Source organism: Hemicordylus capensis, chromosome 7 (genome assembly GCF_027244095.1).
Source record: "Hemicordylus capensis ecotype Gifberg chromosome 7, rHemCap1.1.pri, whole genome shotgun sequence".
Lineage (NCBI taxonomy): Eukaryota > Metazoa > Chordata > Lepidosauria > Squamata > Cordylidae > Hemicordylus > Hemicordylus capensis.
The window spans coordinates 31424402-31445865 of NC_069663.1; the positions used below are offsets into that span (position 1 = coordinate 31424402).

The 21464-nt window shown below is 55.2% G+C and overlaps 1 long non-coding RNA gene across 2 annotated transcripts; it reads left to right on the forward strand.

Annotated features, from left to right (window-relative positions):
• Nucleotides 1-564: 564 nt before the first annotated feature.
• LOC128333342 (uncharacterized) lies at nucleotides 565-11456 on the forward strand. Of its 2 annotated transcripts, XR_008310919.1 has the most exons (4): nucleotides 565-747; nucleotides 1259-1345; nucleotides 4437-4928; nucleotides 7281-11456. It is a non-coding gene; the product is annotated as an uncharacterized LOC128333342 (long non-coding RNA). The 2 variants fall into 2 exon arrangements; XR_008310920.1 differs by having other exon boundaries at nucleotides 4437-11456.
• The last annotated feature ends 10008 nt before the right edge of the window (nucleotides 11457-21464 follow it).

Here is a 21464-nt window from a genome sequence, read left to right on the forward strand (position 1 = left end):
AGAGCTGTGGCCAAGAGGCTGGAGAGGGGGCTTTTCCGGAGGCCTCCAGCCTCAGAACAGAACCACCGCGGCAATAGGTGGTCCACAAGACCTAACCCGCTCTAGGTCTTGGCCCGGCCCACACAGGGAACAGAAGATAATGCGCCCCCCACCCCACCAATGGTCGCCAGAGGACTCGCTGACCCTCAGGGCTCGCAGCCGTTTCTCTCTGCATTTGTTTACTGGATTTAAAATAGCTTGGCTGCTTCTTTCAAGATAAAATCCACCATGCACCGTTATGCCAGTGTGCAAGCTATCCTGTGGCACTGAGTTCCCCAGCTTCAACGACGACGTGAGTGAAGGAGTAACTGGAAAATCTTCCTTTCCTGGGTCAACCTGCTGCCTGCCAGCTTTGGTGGATGATCACAGGCTTGAAGAAAAGAGAAAGGGAACGGTATTCGTATTCCTCCCGCCCCCAAATACTCCTTCCTTGCTCATAAACTGCTGCCGCCCCCCCCCGCCCCATCGACTGCTTTCCAGGCCAGGTCCTCCTTGCTTTCCAAGGGCTCTCGCTTCGGGGGGGGGGCCTCACAGAATCCCCCACCGGCCCCTGTGCCCTTCTCTCTGGGCTAGAGGCTGCTGCCGGGAGGCGGAGAATCGGCCACGTGGCAGCTCCGTTGTCGGGAGGGGGCTCGATGCAGGCTCCCCCAGCCACGCAGCTTCCTGCAGGAGAAACTCAGGGATGGATCGCAGCCCTCCAGGCGGCAGGTGGGAGGCTGCTCTGCAGATCAAAGTCTAGCCCCGCGGCGAGGGGGATTCTAGCCCAGCCCCCGCCCCCTCTGGCGGCTCCCTATTCGCAGGGCCCCTGGGAGGAAGGGCCCCGCGCCCCACCTGCGGGCTGAGCAGTCCCTCCTGGCGGCGGCTGCCCTGCCTTGCTGGGCTCTAGGCCGCTCGCTCGCCCCGCGACACCGAAGGCACAAGCGGGAGTAGCGGCTGTTTGCTCCCCGGAGCAGCGCCACCCCACAGAAGGCGAGGAACCATCGCTGGGAGGAGGTGGGGGGTTCCTGTATCTGAGCCGCACCCCAATCTCCCTCCCCGCCGAAGCTAGCTGGGATTCAGGCCACAGGGTCGGGGGCCGAAGCAGGCTGGACCACGACCCGACCCTCGCACCCCGCGCCTGCCAGTTCTGCTGCCGGCTTTTCTAGGTGTGGAGGCCCCGGCCGGCGACTACATGGCAGGCGCTCTGCAAATGCTCAGAGGCTCTCTCTTCCTTCGCCAGCCTGCTGTAAAAAGGTGCCGCTGACGGGAAAGCCTGAGGACCAGGGAGCAGTTCGGAGGGCTTCCCTGCCCCGCCGCCTCCTGTCAGGTGGGCCAGTTTGGGCTTTGGAGGGCGAGGGAGCGGACGCGGTAGGGAGAGGCCAGGCAATGCCGGTGGAGTCGGGCGGGGGGTGGGGTCTCCGCCTCCAGCGGATCCTGCAGCTTTCCTGCAGGGCTCGCTGGCACGCACGCCGCGCATGGGCAGCCCCCCCCCGCCCCCTTCCTCGCCAGGCGCATGGCTCGGTTCTTGAGGAGCGCTGGCCCCCGCGGGCTGCCTGAGGCCGCGGCCGCTCACGGGTTCCCAGCGCTCGGCAACGCCTCGGTCGCGGCGTCCCGGCAGGCTCGCTGGCCCAGAGGTGGCCCCAGATCTCTCTCGCGAAAGAGAGTCCGCGGCACGTGGGGGGTTGGACTGCAGGGGCAGAGGGGGCAGAGCTAAGGCCGCCCAGAAAGGGGGCTTCTTCGAGGGGGCGGCCGGCTGTCAAGAGGCATAGCCGGCCCGCCCCTCCAGTCTGCTGGGAGACTCGCAGCAGCGGCCCGCTGCCCGCCGCCTTGTCTGGCCTGGCTGGCTGGCAGGCTGCCTGAGGGAGAGCGCTTTGGGGACGGACAGTGGCGAGGGGGCGGAGGGAGAGGCGGGCTTTGTTCTGCCGCAAGAAGCCGCCGAAGGCGAAGGCCCCCCCCCCCGTGGGGGTGGGCGGGGGGATCAGCAGCTGCGACCTGTGAAGTGTCGCCTGGAAGGAGGGAGCTCCTGACGGCCCTGCTGGCCGGGCCGCCCCAGAAAGGCTCGGGTGGGACGGGGAGGTCCCCTGGGGTGGTGCCAAGCAGGCGGGAGGAGCTGCTCCCATACTCCTCATCCCAGGAGGTCACACTCTGCACGTGCTCGAATGCCTCGTTTAAACTTCTTATTGCTAGCGGGTTCGCAGACTGGTCTCTGGCTCCTGCGGAACCCCGCTGGGTTGGAGGTGGTTGGCTGCCCTGCTTATGCCACTCTCGCGATGACCGACGAATGGGAAGGGCGCAAGAAGGGGCCAAGGGGGCAGCGGGGTGGTGGTGGTGGTGGTGGAGCAACTCCCCTCCCCCCTTGGTGCTTGCAATGGAGAAGAGGGAGTAGGGTACATGCCTGCAGGGGAGCCTCACGGGGTGCTTTAGGGAGGGTGGCACACTCAGGTGTACACACACACACCCTGGCCTCTTCTTGAGTCTCAGAGAGAGTCAGGAGGAAGCTGCCTGCTTCCCAGAGGCGCCAGGGAGCTGCACTGCCTGCAGGCTGGCCACTCATCAGGTAGAGCTGCCCAGTAACAGAGCAGCTCTACCTGACAAGTGGCCAGCCTGCAGGCAGCATGGTTCTCAGGTGCGGAGGGAGAGAGGAGGAGCAACCCTAGGTGCCACCCTGGCACATTAGGATGAGCCACTAAGAGGTAGGGGCATCTTTGGGGGAGAAGGAGTCTTGCTAAGAGGAGGGGTACAGAGGCCAGGCCTACCTGGGGACTTGATTACTATGGTAGCCTCAGTAGCAGCAGCTGACTTGGCCCCTGGTGTGATGGGTGAGCCAGTGCTGGTGGGAGGCCTGGCTGGGTGGGGGGGGCACTGGGGGGCCAGGTCTACCCATTGTTCTGAGTGGAGATGTGCCCTCCCACCTGCACACTAGCAGGGACAGTCCTAGGGTTTTTGGCACCCCAGGCGAAGTTTGATTTTGCGCACACACACACACACACACACACACCCAGCCAGCCAAGAAGAGCCCCGGCTTTATCTTGAGCCATGCAAAATGCTCATTTGTCAGGTCAAATGACCAGCCCATGTGGATGACCAGTGAATGACTCACCCACGCTGGTTTGAGGATCCAGTGGGAGAGAGTTCCTGGACTATTGTGGGGGCAAAGCTAACACTTCAGAAATGAAAAGACGCTGCTGTTAGCTTGGAAATCCAGTCTGAGACCTTCTCTTTTTGGAAATGAATGCCCAGGCAGGCAACTCATCTCCAAAAGAGGGAATGCAGCTGATGAGACTAGCTGAGGTGGTAGGTACTGTCTGGGGGGATGAATGCTCACTGTGATTCTTGACAAGGTCTTCACCCCAAGATATGGCAAAGAGGTGATAGCTTTGCAAGGCTGCTGGCTCTCCGTGTGTTCTCATGCTTCCATTGTCCTGGACATCATGTCTGTAGCAGCGGCCACATCTGCAGAGGCGTAACTAGGGAAAATGGCGCCCGGGGCAAGCACTGAAATGGCGCCCCCCGCGCCCCCCCGCGCCACAACATACTACATTATACTTAGGTTTTTCCTCACAAGTGTCCGCCGCCGCCGCCAAGCCAGGCCACTGACTGGCCGCCAGGCTCCAGCAAAGCAATGGGGGGGGGGGTGCGGGCGGCGCGGAAGGGACCGCTCGTGGGGGATGGGCTGCCGACGCACTCCCTTGACTGCTGCAGCGCTGCTGCACTGAGCAGGAAACATTTGTATTAACAAAAAATTAAAAAAAAATTAAAAAAAATTTTTGGTCATGTCGGCACCCCCCATGTGACCAGAAAAGATGGCTCCCGGGGCACGTGCCCCCCCTGCCCCCCTATAGTTACGCCTCTGCACATCTGCAATGGTGTTTTAAAAGTTTTTTAATGGGAGGACCTGGCTCCTGGAGAAAGGGTGCACAGAGCATTCAGACTGCCTTGGAGCATCTCCCCCTTTTCCTTCTGCCAAGCAGGGGACTGGACTTCCTCGACAACCTGCCCCTTACTCAGCAAGTTGCAGCCAACTTTCCCACCCAGGGGAAATCAGTATTCTGGAGAAAGGGGGCTCTGTTGGACCACAAGCCTCCAAATGCAGCGGAGATGAGGGCAGGCATGCTGGGGTTGGCTGGCTGGGTGATTTGGAGGCCCCCTGAGACAGAATTTGGAGGCCTCCTGAGACAGTGGGGGCTGTGAGGCCACGGACCAGAGCCCTAAAGTCCGGGGGGAAGAGCACCTCTGAATGCAGCGTTTGCTCTGACTGTGAGGCGGCCAGTGAAGCAGTGCCTGAAGTGGTGGGGAGCACAGTGTCTGTGCTTTACCTAGGGCCACTGCTGGCCAACCCCCTCCCCAATTATGCTCTGTATGTTTGTGAACAAAGCAGTCCGTACAAGGTCCCAGTACTCTCTCTTTTTCTTCCCAAGGAAACTCAGCCTGGTAGTGCTCTCTGAGACTTCCTTCTCCTGGAGAAAAGCAGAGGGAACAAGAGACTGGTGCCAATGGTGGCACTGTGTTTTCTTTGAGAAGAAGATGGAAAAGTAAGGGTGCTCTTGAAAACAGCAAGCTCAGCAGAAAATGGGGGCTCCACAAAGCCAGTGGGATGCAGAATGCCGAAATGGGAGTTCTGCAGCGACAGCCTTAGAAGGACCTTCCAGTCAGACTGAGCAAGAAGAAGTGAGAGCTTCATTGGATCAGCATCTGCAAGGGCCCACAGCTGGGCCAGAAGCTCAGCAGCAGAGCCCTCTGTCCGGGCGGCAGAAGAGGTCTACCCCACCAATGGCCGGGCAGCTAAAGCTTGGGGGCTCTTAGTGGTGGGGAATTGAGAGACATCATCTGTCCAGGAGCCTGGGAGACATGGCAGGAGGAAAGGGAATGAGAACTGGCACCGCTGGAGAGGGACGGGCCAGAAGCCAAAGGTGAGGTGTGATTTCCATGCTTTGTGATGGGATCAGGCCCTTCCAGCTGGAGAGTCCCAGAGGCAGGCTCTCATGGTGGGAATAAGCTAGGAGCCTGTGAGTTATGGGTGCAAAACAGAGTAGGGAGGCCACCATGCCCTGCATCCGTGGTCAGGATGATTGGCAGGTGGGGGAATTGCTGGCAGCCAACTCAAAGGAATCGGCCCTGCAGTCTGGCCCAATATATCCCTGGATCAAGGCTTGTTGCAGGCCTGGCCGGGGTCACCTGCTAGCAACTGTTGCTGGTCGATGCCTTCTTTTTCATGGTAACGGCCATTTAGCTGTCCCACACTGCCCTGTGATGAGGCTGTGTCCCAAGGCCATTGTGGGCAAAAATAAAAATAAAAATGGGTTGCCACCAGGAGGTGACTCAGTTTTGCAGCAGTTTCCACACCAGCAGGCAGCAGCAGCAGCGGCGGCAGCAAAGACCCAGTTACAAGGAAGATTCTTTTGTCTGGTTTTGAAAGAAGCCTCTGAAAACGAAGTGGGGCCTGACAGAGAGGTGGGTCTGGAAAAGAGCCTCCAGATGCATGGGGCTGTGAAAAAGAGAAACTCAGTGTACACACAGGGCTGAAAAGCCCTACAAGGTGGGGAAAAAAGCCCAGAGTGTGTCTTGGGGGGCTTAGTGTATCTATTGGGGAGCTGGAGTGTGTCCTGGCAGGCAGCTCAGTCACACAGAGCAAATGCCTCCTCGCCTGCCCAAGCCACACCCTTGAAACGGATCCGTCTAACTTCGGGATGGGGATCTTCGCTTGTGTGGATGAGCAGCGAGAGAGAAGTTGGGAGCCTGAAGGAGGAGGCCTCATGGCCACGTAAGCAGAGCTGCACCTCACAGTTTCCTCCAACAGGAATCCCCAGGTGTTGTTCACTACAGCTCCCAGCATCCCCAGGTACAGTGGCTTCTGGCTGGGAATTATGGGAGTTGTAGCCAACAACATCTGGGAATTCCTGTTAGAGGGAACAGTGGTAAAGCAGAGTGTGCCGTCAAGTCGATTTTGACTCCTGGCGCCCACAGAGCCCTGTGGTTTCCTTTGGTAGAATACAGGAGGGGTTTACCATTGCCTCCTCCTGCGCAGTATGAGGTGATGCCTTTTAGCATCTTCCTATATCGCTGCTGCCCAATATAGTACCAGCGGGGATTTGAACTGGCAACCTTCTGCTTGTTCGTCAAGCATTTCCCCCACTGAGCCGCTTAAGGTGGCACCTAGGTAATTTTGGAGCCTGGACCTAAAGGCCTCAAGGGAAAAAAGGAGGGTGGGTGACCACACCACCCGGGTCAGACTAGAGAGGAGTTGGGGGGCCCCAGGGGCTCTTGAGGCTGTGGACTTTGGCCCCGAAGTCCAGGGGCAAGAGCACCTCTGCATAAGTAACCTGTGCTTGTATGGTGGTGGGGGTTGCCCTTTGGCAGAAGTTTGTCCTCTTGCATTATTAATGGTGATGGTGTGGATAGGAATAGCACATGTGGAGAGTGTTTTCAGCCAGAGGAAGAAAGTGTCTCTGCGACAGGAAACACTTTTCCTAACAGGTATGTATGGTACCTAATGATGACCCACCGTGTACGTTTCTAAGTGTTGCTCATCCTTGTCCAGGTTGTCTTTTCCTCCTTCTGTTTGCAGCCCTAAGCCATGTAGGCCTCCTTGGCTAGCAGCAGCAGCAGCAGCAGCAGCACCGCCTTTCTGGGAAGGGAGTGAGTGTTCCTTGCATGGAGCCCTCTGCCTGCTGCTGGAAATGGGTCTTCCAGGAAGGCTTTGCCTAACACGTTTCCTGACTGGAGTCAGCCAGGGTCTGATAAACGGCCCTTTAAGTTAGTTTCCTGAATGGCTGTGTGGATGTCTTCCTGAATGGGTTTCAAGGATGCCTGCAGGCTGGCCTCCCAGATCAAAGCAACAGTGTGTGTGTGTGTGTGTGTGTGTGTGTGTGTGAGAGAGAGAGAGAGAGAGAGAGAGAGAGAGAGAGAACGCGTTGGGTCGGAGATTGCCATTCTGGAACTTTGGAAAATGAGAGGGAGCTGAGAGTTTCTGCCTAGTTCTGGCTAAAATCTGGGTTGTAGCCTTGGGAGGCTGGGCTGCCCCCCTCCTTGCTCTCTGGGGGACCTTTGGCCACCTGGGAGTGCCCACCTGCCTCCACTGACCCCCTGCCTCCCTCTATGAATTCCGGGGCTTGCTTGGCATCTCTCTCATCCAAACGAAACCCAGCCTGGCCGTGTTGCCTCCCCGAGCCTCTCACCCTTGGGAGTCGGGGACACGGCCTTTATTCCTATTAAAGGAATAAATTTATAAAAGGAATAATTTGTGTTTCCCAATGTATGACCAGAAGGGCATTTTTGCACCACCGCTGTGTGAATGTGTAGCCCAAGCTGTGCATGTGCACCCAAAGAGACATCTGCACCGTGAGACACACACCTGGGCCTTCCTGCTCTTCCCTGGCTTTGAGGTGGAGATTGAGATCTGTGATGGAGAGAGCTGTGCGCACCCAGAGGAGGCATCTGTCAAGGGTGTTGCCGAGGCAGCTTCTTCCAGGCCCGGGTCCCACCATCCCATCTGCTTCCCTCGGCTTCCCTCTGCCTTCAACACTTGCGTGTTGCAAGTGCCTCCTTGGCAGAGGCCCAGCGCTGCTCAAACCCGTCTTGCTGGAGCCATGATCTGCTCCACAACTTGTCTTTCTCGTACTGTGTTTCACCAACAAACTCCCACTACTGTCACGGAGGCCCTGAGGAGGATTTGGCTTCCCTTCCCGTCTGAACTCGTCCGTCCGTGGTGACAAGCTGCTTGGCTGCTCTCCTTGCAGTTTGCAATAAACACTTCTCCTCTTCAGCTGTCTACGGGAGCCTGTTCCAGAATCCAGTGGGCAGAGGAGGCGGCTTGCATCACCTCCTCCGGTGCCTGGGAAAACGGGAGAGCTCTCTGAGCATGGCGTCCTCCTCAGCCACTTCTCCTTGCCTCTGGAGGGGCCAGGAGGAGCCAGCACAAGGAAAAGGCCAACAGGCCAACTCTTCCCAGCTTGGCCTAGTCCAGAGGGCTTTTGCCCGGACTCCGAGGAGACTCTGGGGCAGGCTCACTCTGGGGGGGGGGGACGACCAGGAGCAGCTTGTCCTAAAGAGCCGGGGAGGGGCACCAAAGGAGGCACAGCTGCTACCTCTCCTTCCTGGAGCTCCATCTGCTCTCCTCTCTCCCGCCCCACCCCACACTGCCTGCAGGCTGGCCATTCATCAGGTAGAGCTGTGTGGTTGACCACACAGCCCTTCCTGGCGAATGGTCAGCCTGACGGCAATGTGGCTCTCATTAATGCTGGAGCAGAGCAGGATGGGAGGGTGAGGAGCAAGGAGAGCTATGGGAAGGAGAGGCTCCTTTGGTGCCCCCCTCCCCGGCCAGGTCCTTAGGATGAGCTGCTCCTGGGGGAAATGACCTTTTCAGCAACCTCATGGAAAAAATAATTACTGTGGCAGTAATACTCAGGGGATGCCAGTCCTGAAGTGCCAGGCGGGGCTGCCTGGGGGTGACTCCATAGCAGGTGCTCCCCCCCAAAAAATATTTCCCTCTTCCACTTTCATTCTTCCATCCATCTTACTGGAGCTTTATAGCAAAGTGACAGACAATATACACGGCAGATTATGGACCTAGAATTTGAATGCATTACCTTGGAAGACCCGCCCCCCATCTAAAGAAGCCTCATTCTACCCCCGAACAAGCCGCAGAAGCCAGTGCAGCCAGCGAAGTAAGGAGGAGACTCCTCCAGCCTCCCAGGAGCCAGGCCAAGCCTTTAGGTCCCCAGACGCTGGTCTTGGAGAGGAAGAGAGAACTAGCCCAGAAAGCAGACGGGAAGGTTGGCCTAATCCAAAAGGACTGTTTTTTTCCAAGGGGAATCTGTCCCATTTTCTAAATAAGTTTGCAAATGTCAAGCAAGCTTAATTAATAGGTTAAGCAGACATTAATTACCGTACCTTGATAAGTATTTAGCGGCAGCAAAATCCTTGCTCCCTTAATAACCTTATTTGCCACCCCCCTGTCCCCCGCAAACTAATTGCTCTAGAGTCACTCCTGAAAAGGGGCAGCAACATCCTTTTGGTGACTGCCTCCAGGCTTGTCTTCCCACAGTCCTCTGAATCCACCCTCCCCGTCTTTCTCGGGGACTGTGGGTAAAAAAATCTGGTGGCTGCTATGAAACTAGGGTAGCCCCTCCTGGCACTCCCCCCCCCCGTGTGACACTATGTCCGGGGCATTGTGGGGGGAATAATGGCTTCTCTCAGTAGGTGAGCACCAAAAGGAGTGCTGCTGCTCCTTTAAAGGTTTAAATAGTTTGACCATGGTACAGACAACTCCCCCCCCCCCCGAATAAAAACCAGTGTGTGCATGAATGAATACATTCTGTTGACCTGGGGACTTTTTCATTTATTTTGCAACAAAAGGAAAAGAAGCCAAATGGACTCACTTCCTGCCCATTTTTCATGGGTTACGAAATGAGTGCACACTCCTAGACATTGCCCTGGGCATTAACAGAGGAAAAGCCCCGTTATTATTCCTGTGCCCCAGAGTGGAGTTGTGAATTTGCTCTGGCGGCTCGTCTCGGAAGCCTCGGGAGACAACCGGCTGGTTTCCCTTGCAGCCTTCCCTTAGGATGGGCTTCATCTTGCCCAAGCTGGATTTATTCTTTGCGAAGCAATATATGGTGGAGCTCAGCTGGGTGAGGTCAGGTGCGCTGCAGGCAGGCACAGCAAGGGAGAAGACTTGTCCAAAGGTTCGAGGCTAAGCAAGGAAAGACTTCTCCCTCCGACTCTGGGTCTTCCACAGCTCCTGCTGCTGCCCCACCCCAGCTCGGCTGTGCATTTAATGTGGGCACGGAAGGGGTGAGTCTGGGTGTGTGCATGGCAGCCCTTAGTAACTGACCTGGACGCAGGGTCTCCCTGTCATGCGCTGGGGGGTTCCCTTTCCCTCTCTGTGGAATCCAGAGCTTGGAGCAATAGCTTGGCTTAGGGTGACCCACCAGGATCCTGGGAACGTGGGCCACGTTCAGGCCAACCCCTGCCCCCCGCCCGGCACCTGAGGCAACAGGACGAGATGGTGGGGCAGGTGCTTTGAGGCAGCAGGCCAACTGAGGGGGCTACTCTGCTGCCTCTGCCAACCACGCCCCCCCACACACACACAGGTGGCTGCCTCACTATAACACCTCCTTTGTAGGCTGGCCATGGCCATGTTGGGCACCAAACAAGCCGTGAAGCAGCAGGGGATATGTGGCTCCCCTGTGCCCCATGGACCCCTTCTGTGAACACTCTCTCTCTCTCTCTCTCTCTCTCTCTCTCTCTCTCTCTCTCTCTCTCTCTCTCTCTCTCTCTCTCTCTCCCCTCCCTCCATAGGGCAGGTCGGAACTTGGAGGGAGTACAGCAGCAGCAGAAGCAGCAGCAGCAGCACCTCATCCGCTCTCACACCCCACCCTGCTTCTGTTGCTGCTGAGGTGTTCCCTCCTGCCTGCCTGGGGTTCCTCCTGGAATTGCTGGCAGGGGGCAGAGGGGCTGTTCCTGTCAGGCAACATGTGTGCAACTAGTCTGGTCCTGCCAAGAATTCCTGGCTCGGGGGTAACCAAATCCCAAGGCTGGGGTGGTGCATTCCCTGGGCTGTGCAGCTTCTGGCTGGGACTGGAGCAGAACAGAGAGGCTCAGAGTTAGAACTGCACAAGTGAAATTTTTGAAGATGCCCCTTGATTTTCTTGCAGAGATTAATAAAGAATGCAGGTGAGTGTCGTTGTCGTCCCCCCAAAAAAAACCCCTCAAATTCTGTATGGTCTCCTGCAGATGTCCATCCATCCATCCATCCATCCCTTCCCTCCCTGCAGATGGCTGTCCTGTAGCTGAGTGAGTGGCGTGAAATTCTGAAATGCTGCAAAACTCCATTCTGGGGTTGCCCAGCTGACCAGCCCCACCAGTGCCGAGGTGCCCCCTTCAGCTTGTGGAGCACAGCAAAGAAAGTGGTCCCTTCCCCCTTGTTTCCATTACTGTGGGGAGCAGGGAGCAAAGAACAAATCCAGGTGAAGGTACATGTATGCGCCGTGTGATAAGGACTCCTGTGTTGTTTGCTCTCTTATTAAAAATACTTTTTTGTTATGACTTTTAATGGTATTAGCTGCTTCAAGAGGGTCCTAGGCTAAGAAACAGAACATAAGAACAGCCATGCAGGATCAGGCCCAAGGAGCCCCATCTAGTCCAGCATCCTGTTTCACACAGTGGCCCACCAGATGCCTCTGGGGAACCCACAGGCAAGAAGGGAGGTCACAGTCACGCTCGGCCCCCTGACACAGTGCCGGCCAGTGGCGTGGTGACCACTCCACCCTGGACAGTCTAAAGAGGATGGGGGGGGGGGGTTGGTACGGGGTGTGGAGGCCCTCGACTTCAGCCCAGAAGTCTGGGAGTAAGAGCACCTCTGCACAATATAAATAAATTCTGACAATAAGGATGGCTGACTCTTTAAGATATCTAAAATGTGTAAACTTTAAAATAAAATAAAAACCTCTCTGCTTTACCATTAGTGATTGCTTCACATCTGCTTTTGTGTTAATGAATGATATACTGGACGCATCGTACTGCTTAACCATCTTGCTTTGGGCTCATTATTCGATTGACTTGTTGGGTAATTAATACTTAGATTAATAGACAACCGTTAGAAGACAAAGAGGGTCCTCTGTTCTTGGTAATAGTCTGAGGCCATTTCCTCTCATTACACAATAGACAAATCATTTACTACACTGGGTGAGAAGAGATGGTCCCGAGGGGAGGGTCTGATCCCAGAGGAGGGCTTCTCTCCTCCCAATTAGGATCTGCCGTCTCAGGGAAATAGCATAACAGAGCGATGTGTCAATCAAGGCTCAGTTGGGCCTTAAACCAAGAACTGGTGGCTACTATGCATAAAATTCTGGGAGGAAACTAGCCTGGGGGGGGGTCTGGTACCTGAGTGTATGAGAGATGGTTGCACATCTCCATAGACAGGGTAAAGTCCGTGTGTGTGTGTGTGTGTGTGTGTGTGTGTGTGTGTGTGTATCCTGGCACCATCTCTGAAAGAAACTGGAATGATGAAACAAGGTAGACCTGCAGTAGTCAACAGTTTAGTAGTTGGAGGCCAGACTTTTCCTCGAGTAAATCCAGAAGCTCTTAACCAACAGAGCATTCATTAGGAGAAGCTTCTTTTTAAGCAACCCGCATTCCAACCGGGCATGTGTGTGTCTGTGACATCAGAAACCCATGCAGTTTATAGCTAACCATATGCATTTTCTCACAAGATCAAAGTCTTAATTAAGCATGCAGATTTGGATTATTTATGGTCTAGACTTAACGTCCTAGGCTTAATTGGATGAGAGTGGGAGTGAAAGAAGCGGTGAGAAAGGTGGGACCTCTCTCCATCATTCCTATTACTGGAGTAGACCTCCAAGCTGAAGAGCTCATCCATTCATTCAGCGGGGTGGGGGGAATGGATGCCTGAACCTCTTGTGCAGGGCTGGATGGGGCTTCACTTTCCTGACCCTCCGTCAACCTGCTGCTGCATTGAGGAGCGTCTGTCCAGCGCCTGCATCTGACAAAAGGAGACAAAGAGCTGGGTGTCATCCACAGACTTGATGACCCTTCACCCCCACATCCCCAGATGCCCTCCCTCAGCTGTTGCAGGGAGATGCTAAAAAGAGCATGGGAGGCAACACGGAGCCCCATGGAGCTCCAGGGCAGAATGCCATGGGGCAGAGCCTCCATCACCACTTTCCTGGCAAGTAGGGATAGACCTCCTGGAGCACAGCACCCCCAGTTCCCATTCCAGACCATGACTGATAGTCCCAAAGAAAGCTGCCGAGAAGGAATTAGACAAATTCGTGGAGGACCGGTCTAACAGCGGCTGCTAGTCTGGATCCCAGTTTCAGGAGAGCAGCAGCAGGAGAGGGGGGCATGTGAATGATGAGCTTCCCAGAGGAATCTGGTGGGCCACCAAGGGGAACAGGGTGCTGGACTAGATAGGCCTCGGTCAGTACTGACCCAGCAGAGCTCTTGTTATAGTCTTAGGAGGTGCAGGTCACACACCCCCACCCCCACCCCAGCCTTCCCTTGATGCAGTCTATCCAGTAGAGTAATCAAAGCAGTTTCAGGACTGAACCTGCAAGAGAAATCCGATTGAACTGGATCTGGATAATCCGTGTCACCAGTGGACGGCCAATAATGGGAACAGGAGGAAACACTTGGGGGCTTTCTTGACATTGGGATGCAGTGCCCCTTTCCCCTGCCTGCCTCTTTCAGCAAGAAGCCCCCAAGCCCCACTTTCCTTCCTTTGGCTTTTTTGGCCCATCTCTGCCCTGACTTCAACAGCCGGCTCCTGGGAAGGGCTGAGAATCTTGCCTCCGACTGGTTTGGCTCCCCAGCACCAGCCTTGGCGCTGCCCTGGCCGACAGTGGGGCCCAGCGAGAGTGGCCCCTCCCCATGGCATTGGAAAAGCTTCCCCTTCCCAGCCCAGCTGTGCTGCTCATAGTCAAGGAGCGGTGGCCGGGCAGATCCCTTTGCTGAAGAAGCAGCCGCTTGGCATCCTGGTTCCCAGGGGCTGCTCACTCAGAGGGGGAGTCTGGCATGCCTCCCTGGCTAATGGGACCCCCTCCCCCCGCCCTCGAAGCAGTGGAGAAGCCTGGCTGCAGTGAGAGTGAGGGAGTCAAGCAGCAGCAGCAGCAGCAGCAAGTGGGAAGAGCAAAGTGCAGAGGGTCTGCCTGGGTGTCAGCACTGCCACTGCTCCTGACGAACAGTCCTGCTTGAAATGCACGCTGGCGCTTCCTCCCCCTGCTCACCATCTACGATGGCTTGATGCAGGCTGTGTCTACATGTGCAGAAGGAGGAGTCCAGTGCTGTAGTGGCTTGGGCTCCAAAGGAGGCAGCTGGGGTGACACCTCTCTCTCTCTCTCTCTCACCCTTGCCCCCTGCAGGCTGGCCACTCATCAGGTAGAGCTGTGTGGTTAACCGTGCAGCTCCACCCGGTGAATGGCCAGCCTGCAGGCAGTGAAAGAAAGAGAGAGGGGAGTCACCCAAGCTGTCCCCCACCTCGTTATGATGAGCTGCTGCTGCTGCTCCCATTCATGTTGGGGGTGGGAGCACCAACGGGAAATGCACCATTAACTTTCATGTCGAAATCCAACATGTCGGACACAGTTCACCCCCCTCCCAGGAGGAAGGTATTTTGCCCCTTCTGTGCCCACACTACCCCCTCCTCCGCTCTGAGCTGTGCCCTCGGCAGGAGACGGGGTGTGTGGCTATAGCGGCATCCTCTGGAGACCCCCGCCGCCGCCCCCGCCCAGGGCCCTGCACTGCACAGCCTCTGCTGCCCTCTGCGTGTCTCAGGAGGCCCCGATCCTGTCGTGCAGCGGCAGCGGGTGGATCTTCCGCCTGGGGACTCGCGCGTGGCTTCTCTTCCACGTCTTGTTGGGTTCTTCTGCACCGAATTGGCCTCCTCCTCCAGGTGCTCCTGGAGGCCATCCAGAGACTGGTGACTGATGGAAGCCATCCAAGACTCCTGTATGTTCCGGGGCCTGCTTCTCCCTGCTCTGCAACAAGCCCGCAGGCGGCGGGCTGTACACATGAGGGACTCCCTCGCACGTTTAGGTCACCGTCCAAGAAAGCAGAGAGGCGGGGCGAGGGGGGGGCTCCGGAGGCGCGAGCCTGCTGCTGCTGCTGCTGCTCCCGCCTCCTGGGTGCTGCAGCGGGGGGCTGGTGGGCTGGTGCTCTCGGCCACCGCACAGGCCTCCGAGGCAGCCGCCGCCGCAGCAGCCGCCAGAGCGCCCAGCCGGCAAGTGGCAGCCAGGCTCATGCATTATGCAGGGCGCCCCGCTCCTCGGCTCCTGCCGTCACACTGATAACCCACCAGAGGCGAGGGAGGGAAGCCAGGGGGCAACGCGGCAGCGGCTCCGCTGCTTTGGCAGCCGCCGGTGAGCGGCTCTTCAGGGGCGATTTCCCCAGCAGAACAGCTCCCTCCTCCCGGCGGGAGGGGCGGGGGGAGGCTGCGCCGCCGCGCTCTCCAGGGCTGGAGCCCCGCCCGGCTGCTCTCCGCAGAGGGAGGGAGGGGGAGTAGAGGGAGCCTTCCTTTCTCTCGGAGCCTGGCTAAGCGGGTGCTCTGCACAGACCCCCGCGGCATCCCCCTCCCCCTCGTCCCGCTGCCTGCCCTGGTTGCCCACCCCAGGAGGGCCGCCCGACTCTGGCTGCGCCGGCTGCTCGCTTCCTGAGGCCGGCTTGGGAGCAGAAGGGCACGGCTGACTGGCGGGGATCTCTTCCAACTAGTGCAGGGCAGCGGGGTGAGGCGGATTGCTGGTGGAAGAAGGGGGCGCCTTCTTCCACCAGTCAGAGTAGACGGTGCTGAGCTAGAGAGGTCTGACTTGATATAAGGCAGCTTCATATGTCACCCAAGGTCCTCATCTAAGGAACCTGAAGGAGCTGCATGAAAGCCTCCATGTAGTGTGGCTGGCCATCCCATCTCTTGGCCCTCCCATCCTATCCCAACTCTGCAGGCTCGTCACTTCTCCCCACTCGTATTCATTACTATGAAAAAACTGGCCTTATATGCCAACACAATGGAATGAGAGTTTGGACCTGTACATTGTGAGGTTTGCTTTCAAGTCAACACAGCTCCAACCAAGCATTCGGCCTCACTCTAGGTTCTTCACAGGGTCACCTTAGAATCTCAAGCACCCAAATTCCTCCTTTTAATGAAAGCCAGTATAGTATAGTGATTGGATTAGGACACTGGGGAGGCCTGAGTTCAGACCCTCTAACTTACCTCACAGGGCTGTTGTGAGGCTGAACATAAACATAAGAACAGCCCTGTTGGATCAGGCCCCAGGCCCATCTAGTCCAGCATCCTGTTTCCCACTGTGGCCCACCAGAAGCCTCTGAGAAGCCCACAGGCAAGAGGGGAGGGCAAGCCCTCTCTCCTGCTGTGGCTCCCCTGCAACTGGTATTGAGAGGCATCATGCCTCTGAGGTTGGTGGTGGCCCCACAGCTACCAAACTAGTAGCCATTGATAGCCCTGTCCTCCATGAATTTGTCTAAGCCCCTCTTAAAGCCATCCAGGCTGGTGGCTGTCACCACATCCCATGGCAGAGAACTCCATAGATTAATTATGCGCTGTGTGAGAAAGTACTTCCTCTTGCAAGTCTTAAATTTCTTGGCAATCAGTTGGCAAGATACCATGTACACCACTCTGGACACCTTGGAGGAAGAGTGGGATGTAAAGAGTGGGATGTAAAAATAGATAGATAGCTCCGTTCTGGCCTTGGCAAAAAGGGGTATCTGTGTCAAATATACCAGCCCCCCCCCTTTCACATGGCAGTTAAAGACATAGAAGAACAGGCCTTGCTGAAGGCGAACCAGCCTGGCTTCTGCAAGGGCAAGTCTTGTCTCACTCACCTTTTGTAGTTCTTTGAGAGTGTCAACAGGCATGTGGATAAAGGATCCAGTTGACATAGTACACTTGGACTTCCGAAAAGCTTTTGACAAAGTTCCCCACCAAAGGCTCTTGAGGAAACTTAGCTGTCATGGGATAAGAGGACAGGTTCGTGTGTGGATCAGTAACTGGTTGAAGGACAGGACACATTTGAAATCTCTGCTCAGCCTTGGAGATCTGTAGTGAGGGTAACTCTTTTGAATACAAGTTACTTAGCCAGGCCAGGCCAGAAAGTGCTGCAGAAACTATTGTAGTGACCATCATGTCTGGCTGAGAACAAACAACACCTTCCTTCAGATATTGGCAGGTAGAGAGAGTGGCCCCTCCTCCAGCCCTTGCACCCCTTTTTCTAAGGGCATCTTTAGAATTTACCATTCAAAAGGAAACTGGGCGTCCTAAGTGAGAGAAGTGCTTGAATTAAGCTCAAGTGCCACTGAATGCAGCCAAGTGACAGGTGGGGAGGGGGAAAGGGATTGCGGGGGGCTGCTGCCTTGGAAGGGGCTACTAAACCCCTCCCCTCAGAGCCACCAGCAGGCCTTCCCTTGGACCTGTGCCGCTCATCAGAAACACTCCACAGAGTTCCAGGCTGCCGGTCCCAGTGCTAGCAATTATTTGCCCCTTTTTTGTTTACCTCCAGGCAGCAAGTAATTATTTTTAAATATTAATTTAGTTGTGTCATGTAAGGTTTGTGGCTGAGCCCTGAGATCTGAGATGGAGACCCAGAACTGCCTCTCAGATGGTGGCAATTCACAGGTGACACTCTGAGCATTGCAGGCCCTCAGCCTGCCGTGGCCAGCGAAGGCAGGAGAGGAACCAGGCCCAGTCTGGGAAGAAGCCAAACTCCCGCAGGGGACAAGATGCCGTTTGCTGTCCTGGAGGAGCAGGAAGATTGACATGGAGTGGACGCCTCCAGCCTGAGAAGCTGCCCCTCCTTGGGAAGAAAAGGCCTTTGTTTGTGCTTCCCGGGAAGGACATGAAGAGGCACAAACAAACCAATTGCCAGGATCCACGGCTTTATTCCCGGAAGAGGCCATGACATGACTGCGTGGACAGGTGGCGACTGTAGCCCATCTCCCGTCTGAGATGCCCAGGAAGACCCGCTTGGGCCACCTGCCGAGGTGCACCTGGCACACTTCAGCTTAGTTGCAACTGATCCATTGCTAGTGATGGGCAACCACCTACCCCACACCCCTGGTTTCATTTACAATTGGGCTCAGCCACCCCAGTTACTTCCCCCTGGGCAGGAGGACTCCTCTTGGGATCTGGGGCTATGCTGCGACATACCGTTGTGGGTCCCCTCTTGCACATGACAATGAAGACACTCGACAGTTCCCTCATTCCCTGAAAGTGAAATCACCTCCTCCCTCGCTCTACATGACACAGCCCTATGAGGCAAAATGTGCCCGCTATGTTCCACCTGCCCCAATATGGGAAAATAGCTGGCCTGGCTAGTGTCAAGCCCCAGGGAATCAGGAGCTCCTGCTCATGCAGAAATCCAGGCAGTCCACCCTAGACAGATTCAGAATTCTTCAGGGTCACCTCCTCTGGCCTGCCTTTTTTGCCTCCAGCCTGCTGCCTTCCCAGGACTCTGGTTCCAGGATCCGAGATATGCATTTTTCCAGGAGCCTGTGGGTAGGCCAGTGGGCCAGCATCCATAGGGTTAACTCCAGAAATGCTGTGGGGCTGGCTTCTGTCACTATCCCACCAGTGTTTGGAACAACTTCTCACATGTTTGCAATCCATTTAAATCCCGAAATCCCTGACATTGTGTGGGGATAACCACAACACCATTCGAAAGCTAAACATGGAAGGGATTTTGCCTTGTCAAAGTAGTGGCCCACAACCTCAAATGTAAATCCCAGAAGATTAAAGCCATTGGAGGGCACAGGCAACAGATCTGAGGTCACACTTGGCCAAACGGTTCCAGGGGCCCCAACTCATCCTGTGGGTGCAGCCACATCCAAAGAAACACGTTTCATCAAGCAGAGCTCTGGACCACTTGGGAAAATGAACTGAGTACACACTGAGCAAATAAATGTAAGCTGACGATACAACATGCAGAGAAAAGAAATGGAGGAGCAAATAGTTGAAGGCATCAAACATGCCCACCCCACTGCCCCAGGAGCAGGAAACAAGCCAGGGAGATGGCAGGGCCATCATTCATTGAATGGATGCACATCCCTACTTGCAGAGTGACTCACCATAGGAAAAAAAAGCTGTTGTTTTTGTGGAAAGCATCAGAGGAGCCATGCCAAACAGGTCTGGGAAAAGGGACAAAGTTTTTAGAGCTAATTGAGAAAGTGTAAATTAATTGTTCCCCTCATCTAGGTGGTGTTCATCTGACAGTTCTTAAAGATCAGAAATGATCGACTACTAACCCTTCTCACAAATATATACAACTTGTCCCTGAAATCAGCCACCATATCAGAAGATTGGAAGGTAGAGCACATAGCACTGATTTTTAAAAAGGGACCCAGAGAGTATCCAGGAAATTAGTTAGCTTAGCATTGGTTCCTGGGAAACTGGTGAGCATGTTTGTATAGATGAACAAGCCTTGCTGAGGAAGAATCAGCATGGTCTCTGCAAAGGGGAGTCCTGCCTCACCAACCTGTGGAGTATTATGACCCCAGATCCAGCACTCCCCCATTTTGGGGATGATGCAGAAAGCTCAGGGGAAGAGACAGGCTGGGAACACTCTAGGATCCAGACCCCAGTTGACCCCTTAGCACTGGCACAACCAGGATAACCAGGGGAACCATAGCCAACACTCCCACCTCAGCCCAAGGACACAGCCCTGCCCTCATCCTCTGGGGAACTGCTAATTGCAGCAAAGCCCCCCAGAATCACTGGAGATGGCACTTGAGGAACTAGACAAGTCCCATTTAAGGAACAGTTCTAAGGAAAGGAGTGGGGCCAATCCACACTGCTGGGACAACATCAATCAGAACCAGCTCTACTGCTAGACTTTGCCGGAGTGACGTTGCCTTATGCTGTGTTACCCAGCCCTATTGCTCTGTTTGAGGTTCCAGCTCTGGAACCTGGAGCTGTCCATGTCTGTGGAGACCTTTGCTTAGCCTTGACCAGGACAAAGAGACTACTAACAAACATTAGAAAGGGGTGATCTGGTATGCTCTGTGTCCTTGGACTTCTAAAAGGTTTTGACAGAGTCCATCACCAAAGGCTCTTGAAAAAACTTAAGTCCCTGGACAAGAGGACAGATCCTCTTTGGGGTAGTGAGTAGCCAAAGGAATAAAGAGACATTTTTCATTATGGAGAGAATTAAAGCATCTCCACACACCAAAAAGAAAAAGAAAGGTGGGGGCAGGGGGAGGAAAAAATGTATTGGGATTGGTGCTTGGTGACTTGCTCATATTGTATTTGAAGTTAGGGAAGGTTTGGTGCTCATTTTTGTAGGGCACGGGATTGTTTAAGGTGGTGGAATCAAAAGCAGATTAAAAGCAGATCATATACTCCAGACAGACTTCTCTGAACTAGGTAAATGGGCAGCAAAATGGCAAATGAGTTTCAGTGTAAGTGTAAAGTGGTACAAGTTGTTGTAATGCTTCCTATTTTCACATGGACAAGGATGGGATCTGAGCTGCTGGTGCATGGCTAACCAGGAGAGAGATCTTGTGTCAAGGTGGATCGCTCAGTTAAGATGTCCACTTGGTTTGCAGTAGCTGTGAGAAGAAAGGAAAATTCCATGCTAGGAAATGTTAGGAAAGGGACTGAGGATAAAACTGTGGCTGTCTTTATGCAGCCTTTATACACATCTATGGTGTGGCCATGTGTGGAATACTGGTCACCCTTCCGGTCACCACACCCCCAAAAGGTCAGCTGTACTTTCCAGGCACAGCTTAGAAAGGTCCCAGAAATGACCACCAAAACAAGCTGGGGGTGGGGGGAGCAACTTCCCTATGAGGAAAGGCAAACACATTTGGAGCTTTTAAGTTTCGGGGGAAAAGCGTGGCTATGAAAGGGGACGTGGGAGAGGATTATTCAGATGAATGGCATGAAAAGGGTGGCTAGAGAGAGCTTTTTCTCCCTGTCTCAGAAGCCTAGAACTCAGAGTTTTATGATGTAGTTGATCAGCAGTAATGTGAGAATGGAAAAGACATGTATAGGGAAACCTTACCACCAGCGCGCAGGCTTTCCTTAGAGATTGCCCCATGTTTAGATGGATTCATGGAAGCTTGGCCTATCCATGGTTATTAGCCAAGAGAGTGAATGAAGAACTCCGTCTCCAGTCTGCCCCTGAGCGGCCACGGAGGAGCAGCAATGAGGGAGGGCTCTTCCCTTTACACCTTGCTTGGTGGGCTTGCCAGTGCCAAAGGCCAGAGGTTGGGCTGGATGGGCCCGCCACCTTGTCGGACCCAGCATCTCTTCCTCACCACATGCTCCATATTCTGCACATGCCCACCATTTTCTCCCTGATATCTGATCCCAACATTTTAAACATGCTGCGTCATCCTTTGGGGATGTCAGTGACACGTCAGTCACCCCATGATCTCTACCAGCTTGGCCAGAGCCGGGGCCCTTCCCTCCCTGTCTGCCTCAACCGATGGGGCTGGATCAGGGGTGGGCAGACTTGGCCCTCCAACTGTTGCTGAACTACAACGACCGTCTTCCCCAGCCACACTGACCTCTTTGCCCACCCCTGGGTTGGATTGATAGAGGCCCATTGCTGCCATTTGCCTGAACTCTTGCAAGACTCCCGTCCAAAGCGTGGGTCTTGCAAGACTCTGGCCAGTGTAGGCCCACAACTTCAGTAGGCAAGGCAATTCTGCCCACTTCTCAGCAGCTTCTCCATGGGGGGTGGGGGTGCTGTTCCATGAGGTTCCCTCTCAAATATTGGGCCTGGTGTTGTGGGGGGTGGAACAAGTGGTGTGCTCTGCAGAAATCTAGCCTCTTGGGGGCATTTGGAGGTCCTGGGACAGAATCCTGGGACTCCAGCATGGGAAGCAAGCGAGTCGGACCCTGCCAGTGGTTGAGTTCTGCCTCTGCCTGCCAGTTCAGAGTTGCCTCCCTGGGATCTGGCCGTGGTGCTGAATCTAGTCCA